Here is a 9,948-nt window from a genome sequence, read left to right on the forward strand (position 1 = left end):
CATAGAAATATTCAGTCCTTACTGAATGAAATCAGTATATAAATATTCATAATTTCTATTACATAATCAATTAGAAATATTTAACCAGCATATCTATGCTTCTATACAGTTGACATTAATTGATATTTACTTGATAGTTAATAATTCATAAAAATAATATTCTGGAATTATGGAAAGATCCCAAAATGCAATTCAAATAATTGGAGAAAGATTACAGTAAGTTCAGTATGATTTTAATGTTGATTTTATTTTATTAACATAAAATTTGGTCATTCATAGATGGGATTTATAATAATCACCAAATATCAAGAATGTTTGTTTTTACTCTAGTCTAAAATAACTTGAGGGTTTGTTTTAGTAATGTGCCCAAAATAGGATTTCAATAAAATGAGAATAAAAACAGATAAAGTGGGATTAAGCAAAAATAAAAAATAAAGCAAATGTTCTGGCCATCAGAGAGTCACTATAATTGCTCTACTAGAGCATAAAATTTATATTTAAAATTTTGTGCAACATGGCAGCAGATACAAACATCATTGGAAACAATGGATTTGGAATAATTTTTCAAGAGAAAGAAGTTTTTTTACCTTGTAGAAAACGCAGAGAACTTTCCAGAGGGTGCAATCTGTAGGGCACAGTTGCCCATTGGATCATTCAGTGTCTTCCCCAACAGTTTCACCAAGAATTCAGAATTTAAGCTCTTTTTCTTGTACCCAGCATTATAAAAGTCAGGCAACAATATTAAAAGACAATTTAGTGACAGTAGTCTTTGAGGTGTGTGGTATAGATATGAAAGCTTCCACGCAAGAGCACTGAGAATATATAGATGAATAAATAGATACCACATCTCTTCAATTCCCTCCTTAAATCTCATCTCCTTTTCACTGGGCTCTTTGCAGGAATGGGTTCAAGTGCAGTGGTTAAAGGAGTCACACATCTGGGTTTGAACACCACCACTTCTGAGAGCCATGTGATGTCAGGTCAGTTACTTACGTATAAAATGAGGGTGATTATAATGCTTATTTCAAACGTTTGTGGTGAGGATTAAATTGTGGAGGCTGAGAAAAATCAAGGCCATTCCACCTCAAGTTTAGCATTAGCACAAGTACATTCATCTTGGGCCCCTGTGAATAAGAGCTGAACTTTATGGGAAAAACTGCACAATGTCCTCAATGTCCTCGGCAGGTAATTCCATATCAGAAAGACAACAGAGCCCACTTCCATGGTAGAAAGTCCCATATTAGAATGAGAACAGAGCTCAATGCCCTTGAAAGCCCCACATCAGAATGTAAACAGAACTTGAGAAATTCCTCCATCCCTTCTGAAAATCCCCTAGACCAGCCTATAAAAAACCCAGCTGTAACCCACTTCGGGTCCAAGTCCCTGCTCCGCTGAGTCGGGTATACTTGGACCCAAGCTCGAGCTTGCTAATAAACCCTCATGCGCTTGCATCGGTGTCGGCTCCTTGGTGGTTTCTCGGATTCGCAATCTTGGGCACAACATTTGGGGGCTCATCCGGGATCCAAGAGACCTCCAGGACCCCATCCAGAGGGTTTCACGCGTGGTGAGTGTACTCAACTTTTTCCACCTTTTGTGCGCATATTCTCTGAGTGCTCTAAATTGTACTTTTTACCTGTAGGAATTCCAATCTGTATTGGGTCAGCATTGGCTTAGGTGCACACGCTGGTGGGCCATTGACCGGGGGTCTTGAGGAGACGTCCCTTGCCCGGGCCTGGAGGACGGGGTCCTCATCTGTAAGGAGGACGGGGGTCCTCATCTGTAAGGAGGGCTGGCTGTCAGCCCTTCGGATTACTTTCTGTCTGGTCTCTGTGGCCGCACTGGAAAGTTTGTCTGTGTTACTATGGCCTAGTTAACTGTTTGTGCGTTTGTTTGTGTTACTGTGTCTTTGTTATCTGTTATAACTGTTTACATAAGGAGAGGGAAATTTCAAACTTACTGCATGTCAGAATGGCCAACCTTTGGCGTGGGATGGCCCTGAGAAGGAACTTTCCACCTACCTATTATCTTACAGGTTAAGGCCGTGATCTTCAGGGACAAACCGGATGGCCACCCTGACCAGGTGCCCAACATCCTGTTCTGGCAGGACGTGATCGAGAATTCCCCTCCTTGGCTAAAACCATTTTTACCCCCCAAAGTGCACAACTTGGCTGAAGGTAAGGATAGACTCCGGGTCCACCGCTAGACTCTAGGCGCAGGTCTCCAGGCTGCCGCGCGCAAGCCTGCCCATCTGGCTGAGGTATGGTTATGTAAGACAGGGTAAGGATGAGAGTCCAGCAGCCTTCTTAGAGAGAATACTAGGAGAGAAGAGCTTGTAGGACTTACAGTAGCAGAAAGAGTCTAGCAACAAACCAAACTAAGTGACCGGCAGACCTGAAACCTAGCCAAGATCCTGCTGGCCACAACCATGGATGACCCACAGGAAAGACGGAGGCACCTCAAGAAGCTGGCTTCAGGGACAGGTAAGGAGGATGGCCCTGGTCCCCGTCGGGAGCGCCCTAAGCTGAACAAAAACCAATCTGCTTATTACAAAGAAGAGGGCCACTGGGTAAAAGACCAGTTACTTAGGTAACTAAGTCTTAGTTACTTAGGTCTTAAAAAAAAGACCTAAGGCCCCTGCCAAGATCTTGGAGATGGAGGATATGGACGACTAGGGGAGTCGGGGTTTGGCACCCCTCCCCAAGCCCAGGGTAACTCTGAGTGGAGGAGCAACCTGTTGAATTCCTAGTGGACACTGGGGCACAACATTTGGTTTATGGTTTTCCTCCACCTATTATCCCCAATTTAAAACCTCTTCACCTTTGAATAGATGGACCCTGAGAAAGGCACCAATGGCCAGCTCACCTGGACTCAACTACCACAAGGATTCAAAAATTCACCGACCATCTTCAATGAGGCCTTACACGAAGACTTGGGTGAGTTCCATTCCAAGCATCCTCATTTGATATCCTGTTGGCGGCGGAGGACCAGGACACATGCCTGTGAAGCACCAGGGACTTGCTCCAAACCATAGCGGCTCTAGGATACTGGGCCTCAGCTAAAAAAGCCCAGATCTGCAGAGCAGAGGATCCCACAACCGCAAACTGTCCGCCAGGATGGACAGAGGCATTTCCCACCAAACATGAAACAGCACAGACCGTGACCAAGAAACTGCTGGAAGACATCTTACCGAGGTATGGTTTTCCTGTTAAGATTGGATCAGACAACGGCCCAGGATTCATCTCTAAGGTAACACGGGGAGTGGCACTAGTACTTGGGGCAGATTGGAAATTACATTGTGCATACAGGCCCCAGAGCTCAGGACAGGTAGAGAGGATGAACAGAACATTAAAGGAGACCTTAACTAAATTAGCCCTGGAGACTGGTGGGGACTGGGCGACTCTCCTCCCCTTCGCCCTGTATAGGGTGAGGAACTCCCCATATAAGATGGGACTGACTCCCTACGAGATCATGTACGGTTTTCCTCCACCTATTATCCCCAATTTAAAACCCAAGGTGCTTGCTGAAGTTGATCACCAACTCCTTTTCTCCCTCCAAATGTTAAAATGAACCCATGAGCAAGTGTGGCCTAAGCTGAGGGCCCTCTATGAGACTGGGCCACCCCCGGGCCCCCATCAATACCGGCCGAGTGACTGGGTGTATGTGCGGAGATACCAACACCAGACACCTCAACCTCTCTGGAAGGGACCCTACATCATGATCCTGACCACTCACACCGCTCTCAAGGTCGACAGGATTACTCCCTGGGTCCACTACACCCACATCTGACCAGCTGAGCCATTCTCAAGGACTTTGTTCCAGAATGGAAAGGCCAACCAGACAAGGACAACCCCCTAAAGCTAAGACTGTGCCGTTCTCACTTACCCCACTAATGTTGCTTCCCCGTTAGCCATTTAAAAATGTGCACCCAATTCAGCCTTGCCTTAAAAGTAAGGGTTGGGATCCCTGGGTGGCGCAGCGGTTTGGCGCCTGCCTTTGGCCCGGGGCGCGATCCTGGAGACCCGGGATCGAATCCCACGTCAGGCTTCCTGCATGGAGCCTGCTCCTCCCTCTACCTGTGTTTCTGCCTCTCTGTCTCTCTCTGTATGACTATCATGAATAAATAAATAAAATCTTTAAAAAAAAAATAAATAAAAGTAAGGGTTAAAAAGATGGGAGCATCTTTCTTTTTTTTTTTTTAAAGATTTATTTATTTATTCATGATAGACAGAGAGAGAGAGAAAGGCAGAGACACAGGAGGAGGGAGAAGCAGGCTCCATGCTGGGAGCCCGACGCGGGACTCGATCCTGGGACTCTAGGATTGTGCCCTGGGCCAAAGGCAGGCACCAAACCGCTGAGCCACTCAGGGATCCCCAAAATGGGAGCATCTTAACTGTAGAGAGGCTTTTGCAAGCAAGGGGGGGTTATGTGTTGCCCCAAATGAGGAGTAATGCTTCTTTACTGACCACTCAGGAATAGTCCGGGAATCTATGGCAAAAGTCAGAAAAGGTTTGGCTAGATGTAAACGGGAGCGAGAACAGCAACAAGATTGGTTTGAATCATGATTTAATCATTCCCACTGGCTCACTCTGAGACCAGCCTGGACCCATGATTGGGTCCTTCCTTAGGTTCCTCTGAGAGGGGGAAATGTGGAGGCCAGGAAAAATTAAGGCCATCCCACCTAAAGTTTAGCATTAGCACAAGTACATTCATCTTGGGCCCCTGTGAATAAGAGCTGAACTTTATGGGAAAAACTGCACAATGTCCTCAATGTCCTCGGCAGGTAATTCCATATCAGAAAGACAACAGAGCCCACTTCCATGGTAGAAAGTCCCATATTAGAATGAGAACAGAGCTCAATGCCCTTGAAAGCCCCACATCAGAATATAAACAGAACTTGAGAAATTCCTCCACCCCTTCTGAAAATCCCCTAGACCAGCCTATAAAAAACCCAGCTGTAACCCACTTCGGGTCCAAGTCCCTGCTCCGCTGAGTCAGGTATACTTGGACCCAAGCTCGAGCTTGCTAATAAACCCTCATGCGCTTGCATCGGTGTCAGCTCCTTGGTGGTTTCTTGGATTCGCAATCTTGGTCACAACAAAATAATGTCCATGGCACTCTTTATACAGTCCCTGGGACATGGTAAGCACTCAGTAATGTTAGCAGTTAGTAGTAGTAGCATATGCTTGGATCACAGGTATGTTTATCTACTTTGGGAACCACATGGGTCCGTGGTAGAGATCACATTCCCATATGAAAATCAAAGTGTTCAAATGGTATTTCTGCTAAGATGGAAGGCTGCTTAGTGGAAGGCTTCATGTGTATAGGAAAGGTACAGAAGACTCTGTTCTGGTTTCACTGGAAGAGCTTCATCTCTGATAGAAAACAGATGAATCACTGACTTCTACCTCTGAAACTAATTATACATTATATGTTAATTAATTGAATTTAAATTAAAAAAAACAAAGAAACAAAACAGTATGCTAAATCCATTGGCAATCTTCTAACAGCAATACCCTCATTGTAATCCCTTGTTTTATTTCTTGACATTAATTCACCAGATTAAATAGAAAACAGACTTTAATTTATCCAACTCTAAACAAACAAACAAACAAAAAACCCTTTGTATAGATAACCCATCTATTATAAAGTTGAGAATTTGACTTACCTTTGTCCCGGATTCCTGGGAGGGAGACTCAAAGTCCTTGGAATTCTCCATGTAATAGGAATGTCTTTGTTACTCATGAGCCTCTTGGATCACACCTGAGTTTGAACTGAAAGATAAGATGACTCAGAATGGGAGTTGGTCACCAGAAAGATCAACTGTATGATTAGAAGGTTGGGGCTGTGAGTCAGTCCAGCCTCTGGGGAGAGGAGGAAAGCTAGGGATTGAGTTTAATCACATGGCCAATGATTCAATCAATTGTGCCTATATAATGAAACCCTAATAAAAACTCTGACATGGATCCTTGGTGGGTCTGTGTGTGCTTCCACTGTGCTTGATGAATGCATTGATATGTCAAAAGCATGACATGCCCTGATGCCACAGGGAGAGGGCACAAAAGATCTCCCAGATCTTGCCCTGTGTATCTTTCTTTGATGGGTCCTGACTTGCATCCTTTATAATAAAATTAAAATCATAAGTACAGTACTTTCCTGAGTTCTGTCATTCTAGCAAATGGTCAAATGTGAGGCGTTCTGAGAACCCTACAGATTTATAGTTTATTTTTTTAAAGATTGATTATTTATTGGGAGAGAGAGAGAGAGAGAGAATCTCAAGTAGACTCTGAGCTAAGCATGGAGCCTGATGTGGGGCTCGATCCCACGACCCTGAGATCATGACCTGAGCTGAAACCAAGAGTGGGACACTTAACCAAATGTGCCACCCAGGTGCCCCTGTAGTTTATTGATCAGAAGTGCAGGTGGCCTGGGAACTGAAGTGGAGGCAGTCTGTTCAGGGACTGTACCCTCAAACCTGTGGAGTCTGATGCTAACTCCAGGAAGTAAGGACAGAATTGAATTTCAGTAAACCAGTTGATGTCAGAATACCATCTAAAGGCCCTTGGGTCCTGCCTATGGAATAAAGGCCATGAGAGAGAGAGAGAGAAAGAGAGGCCTCAGGATGTTTGGGGTCCTAAGAAAGTCCATTAGCAATTCCTTTCTGCTCCCCCAGCAAAGAGATCAGTAGGGCATGGTGGTCAATGACTCCCAGAGCATCACTTCTGATTCCTTGGAACAGGTCTTTGTTATTATAAGACAAAATCTTCCATCGAGAGGGAACTTGAGAAAGCTTATAGGACTGATGAAATGGTTTCATTCAGACCATGGGCTCAAACTAAGCCCCTATTTGTGATGATGAAACATTGTGAACATTTTATTAATGGTAATAAATCACAAACTAGTTACTAATTGTTGTAGATTATACTAGTTATTTCCTTGTTCATGTATCATATTTCCTATATGTTTCTTCACTCCCCTTCTTCTGGATTCTTTCTTCTAGATTCTGTCTTCCATTCCCGTGTCACAAGAATGGGTATGAGGCCAGGCCCATCCAGTCACAGTGCTTGTTTTAGTTAGAGTAGGTCTGTTGCTATAACAAACAGGTCCCAAAATGTATAATGGCTCAACTACAAAAGAAGTTTATTTCTCGCTCACATAAACAGTCCAAAGCCATCAAGATCAGATTGGGAAAGGAGGTGGTTTTGCTCCACACAGTCATTCAGGGATCAACGGCCATGGTCTCCTTCAACAAATATTCCCAAGAAATCCCTGCATTAATATCCACTGACAGAAGGGGACCAAGGGGGTGGAAAAGGTGCGGTGTTCCATAACCTTCATGCCTGGGGAGTTACACATACTAGTTTTGTTCACATTCCTCTCATAACACATTCCACATTAGTTACATGGCCTCATCTGGATGCAAGAGGGGCTGGGAAAGGAAGTCCTTCTCTGGGCTGCTGCTTCCCAGACAGAGCTTTGTAATTTGGGAAAAGGAGCACAAATCTTGGTGGACCATTGGACATCAGAGATTGATCAAAGGGTAGACCCCATAACATGGCCTAGACTGAAACAGCCAAAGAACCCCTATGGGATTGATATTTGCAAGCTGGGAGAAAATAGAAATTTTTTTTTTTGGCGGGGGGAGACAGGTGAGGGGGGAAGATCTGAATTTGGACTACTGCAGCCATGGTCTCTGCCATGGAGGTGACAGCCTGCAAATGAAGCCAGGCAGAGAGGGAAAGGAGAGAGACAGAGACCAAGAGACAACACACACACACACACACACACACACACACACACACACACAGAAAGAGAGTTAGAAAGTGAGTCCCGGTGACCTCAACCTCCAGCTCTGGTCCGGAAGCCTAGGTGCCCATTCTCCCCTTCAGCCCTCTGAGTCACACTACTCTCCTTCCCATCTGCATGAACCAGTGACTTCCCTCCTTATTAGAGAGAATATTGGGTTTCTGTCACTTGCATCAGCCTTTGAGCCTCAGCCATATGCCAGAAACTACGATGGGCATTTTATATACATTTCCAGATGGATCCTTAATCCAATCATAGATATCATCATGTCTAGTTCAGAGATGAGAAAATATTTGGAAATGTGAAGTATGTAGGAGTCAGGACTAACATCTAGATCTATGGTATAAGACAAGAGTTGACAAACTGTTTCTGTAAATGGCTGGAGAGTCAAATATTTTTGGCCTTATGGGCGACATATCATTGTTGCAACTGTGTCATTGTCACACAAAAGCAGCAGGACCAACAGTAAACTAATGGGTAGGGCTGGGTTCCAATACAACTCCATTCAGAAATCAGGTGGTAGGCGGAAGTTGGCCTGCAGGCTGGAGTTTGCCAACCCCTACTCTAGGGGGAAAATGAACAATACCAACCTGATAGTCAAGAGAAGGATGGTTTTGTCAATAACTAGGTTGGTGACCTTGAACATATTCCCTGACACCTGAGGTCTGTTGATACACGTTTCCTTATTTATTTCACTGCCTTCATTGGCCTTTTTAATTCTCCTGTCTCCTTTTCCATGTCCACGTGCAGAATGTGCATAACTAGTGCATGATGGTCCCATTTTTAAGTTGGAATCCAACTGAGAACTCCATGTGTATTTTGATTTTTAACTTGGCCTCTGGTGCACTGTACAGAACAGGAATTATTCTCTTTTCCTTATGCCCCAGTTTGTGGAAGGCATCAGTCATTTTGTGGGCTTCTCTCCCTTGGGTGCCCCTGGGAGGTGTGGAGACACTGGCTGCACACTCTGTGGCTTCAGCCTGCTGTGCTGGGAAGCTGGTCAGTCTGCCGCTCTAGCCTCCCTGCCCATCCCCACTGCAGTCTGCTGTCATTTCTTGCGGCTGCTAATCCACTCCCTAAGGAATCCTCACCGCTTAGATCAAGGTCCAAGAATGTGTCCTTGTCTGTCCCTGCTTCTAGTAAACTACAGCTATGCCCCTAGAGACCTTACCTGTGACTTCAAAGTGCACTTCTAGGTGTTGGGTGGTTGGCATTCCCAGAAACATGATCCTGCAAAAGCAGGGCATTATTTAAATGCCTGCATGTTTACTGCTTAGCAACAAATATGATCCTCAAGTCATAAGACTCATTTTACAAACCACTCTCTTCTTAAGTGATGAGGCTTTCAGAAATCCTCAGCACCCGAAAATTTTCCATGAACCCTGAAAGTCAATGAAAAGAGAAGCAAGCAAAAGCTGAAGACTCCATGTTGCTCATTTTCAGTAGGGGCACAGAGAGGTCCTTCGGGTTTTCTGGAGAAAGCCCACACTTGTGCGGTGTTAACATGAACAAAACAGGAGCACCTGGGTGGCTCAGGGGTTAAGCGTCTGCCTTTGGCTCAGGTCATAATCCTGGGGTCCTGGGACTGAGTCCCACATCAGGCTCCTCAAAGGGGGCCTGCTTCTCCCTCTGCCTATGTCTCTGTCTCTCTCTCTCTCTCTGCGTCTCTCATGAATAATAAAAGACAAGCACCAAATCTCTTGGGGGGGATATTTAGAAATACAGATCTGAGGGTTAGAATGAGTCAAGGAAGGCGAGATAGTAAATGCTCTCCCTCCCTGATAAAGGACTGGTTGCTGACAGACGAATTGTTTTTGGAAAGGACCAGATAGAAAAAATTTCAGGCATTGCACTCTGTATATCGTCTTTGCTGCAAATTGCTCTTCCTTTTTTTTTTTTTTTCCTTTGGTGGGATAGAGGAGTCGTTTAAATCCTTTAAAATTATAAAAAACTATTTTTAGCTACTGAGACAGGAGTCCTGGCTTTGCGGCTGCTAGCTGTATAACAGGGATGGGTAAACTAAACTTTTAAAGCATTGCTTTCATCATCTATGAGAATACCACCAGCTTGGGGTGCCTGGGTGGCTCAGTTGGTTAAGCATTCAACTCTTGATTTCAGCTCAGGTCTTGCTCTCAGGGTTGTGAG

General features: G+C 44.7%; 2 long non-coding RNA genes across 3 annotated transcripts; one reads left to right on the forward strand and one right to left on the reverse strand.

Annotated features, from left to right (window-relative positions):
- The first annotated feature begins 897 nt into the window (after window positions 1-897).
- LOC112654539 (uncharacterized) lies at window positions 898-4,144 on the forward strand. 2 transcript variants are annotated; one of them, XR_003133094.3, is made up of 3 exons: window positions 898-980; window positions 2,033-2,480; window positions 2,828-4,144. It is a non-coding gene; the product is annotated as an uncharacterized LOC112654539 (long non-coding RNA). The 2 variants fall into 2 exon arrangements; XR_003133095.3 differs by lacking the exons at window positions 898-980; window positions 2,828-4,144 and adding an exon at window positions 1,024-1,564 and having other exon boundaries at window positions 2,033-2,575.
- An 82-nt stretch (window positions 4,145-4,226) lies between these two features.
- On the reverse strand, window positions 4,227-5,927 carry LOC125752509 (uncharacterized). The gene is made up of 2 exons (XR_007402193.1): window positions 5,666-5,927; window positions 4,227-5,413 (listed from the first exon to the last, which is right to left on the reverse strand). It is a non-coding gene; the product is annotated as an uncharacterized LOC125752509 (long non-coding RNA).
- Window positions 5,928-9,948: the final 4,021 nt, after the last annotated feature.

Source organism: Canis lupus, chromosome 15 (assembly GCF_003254725.2).
Source record: "Canis lupus dingo isolate Sandy chromosome 15, ASM325472v2, whole genome shotgun sequence".
NCBI lineage: Eukaryota > Metazoa > Chordata > Mammalia > Carnivora > Canidae > Canis > Canis lupus.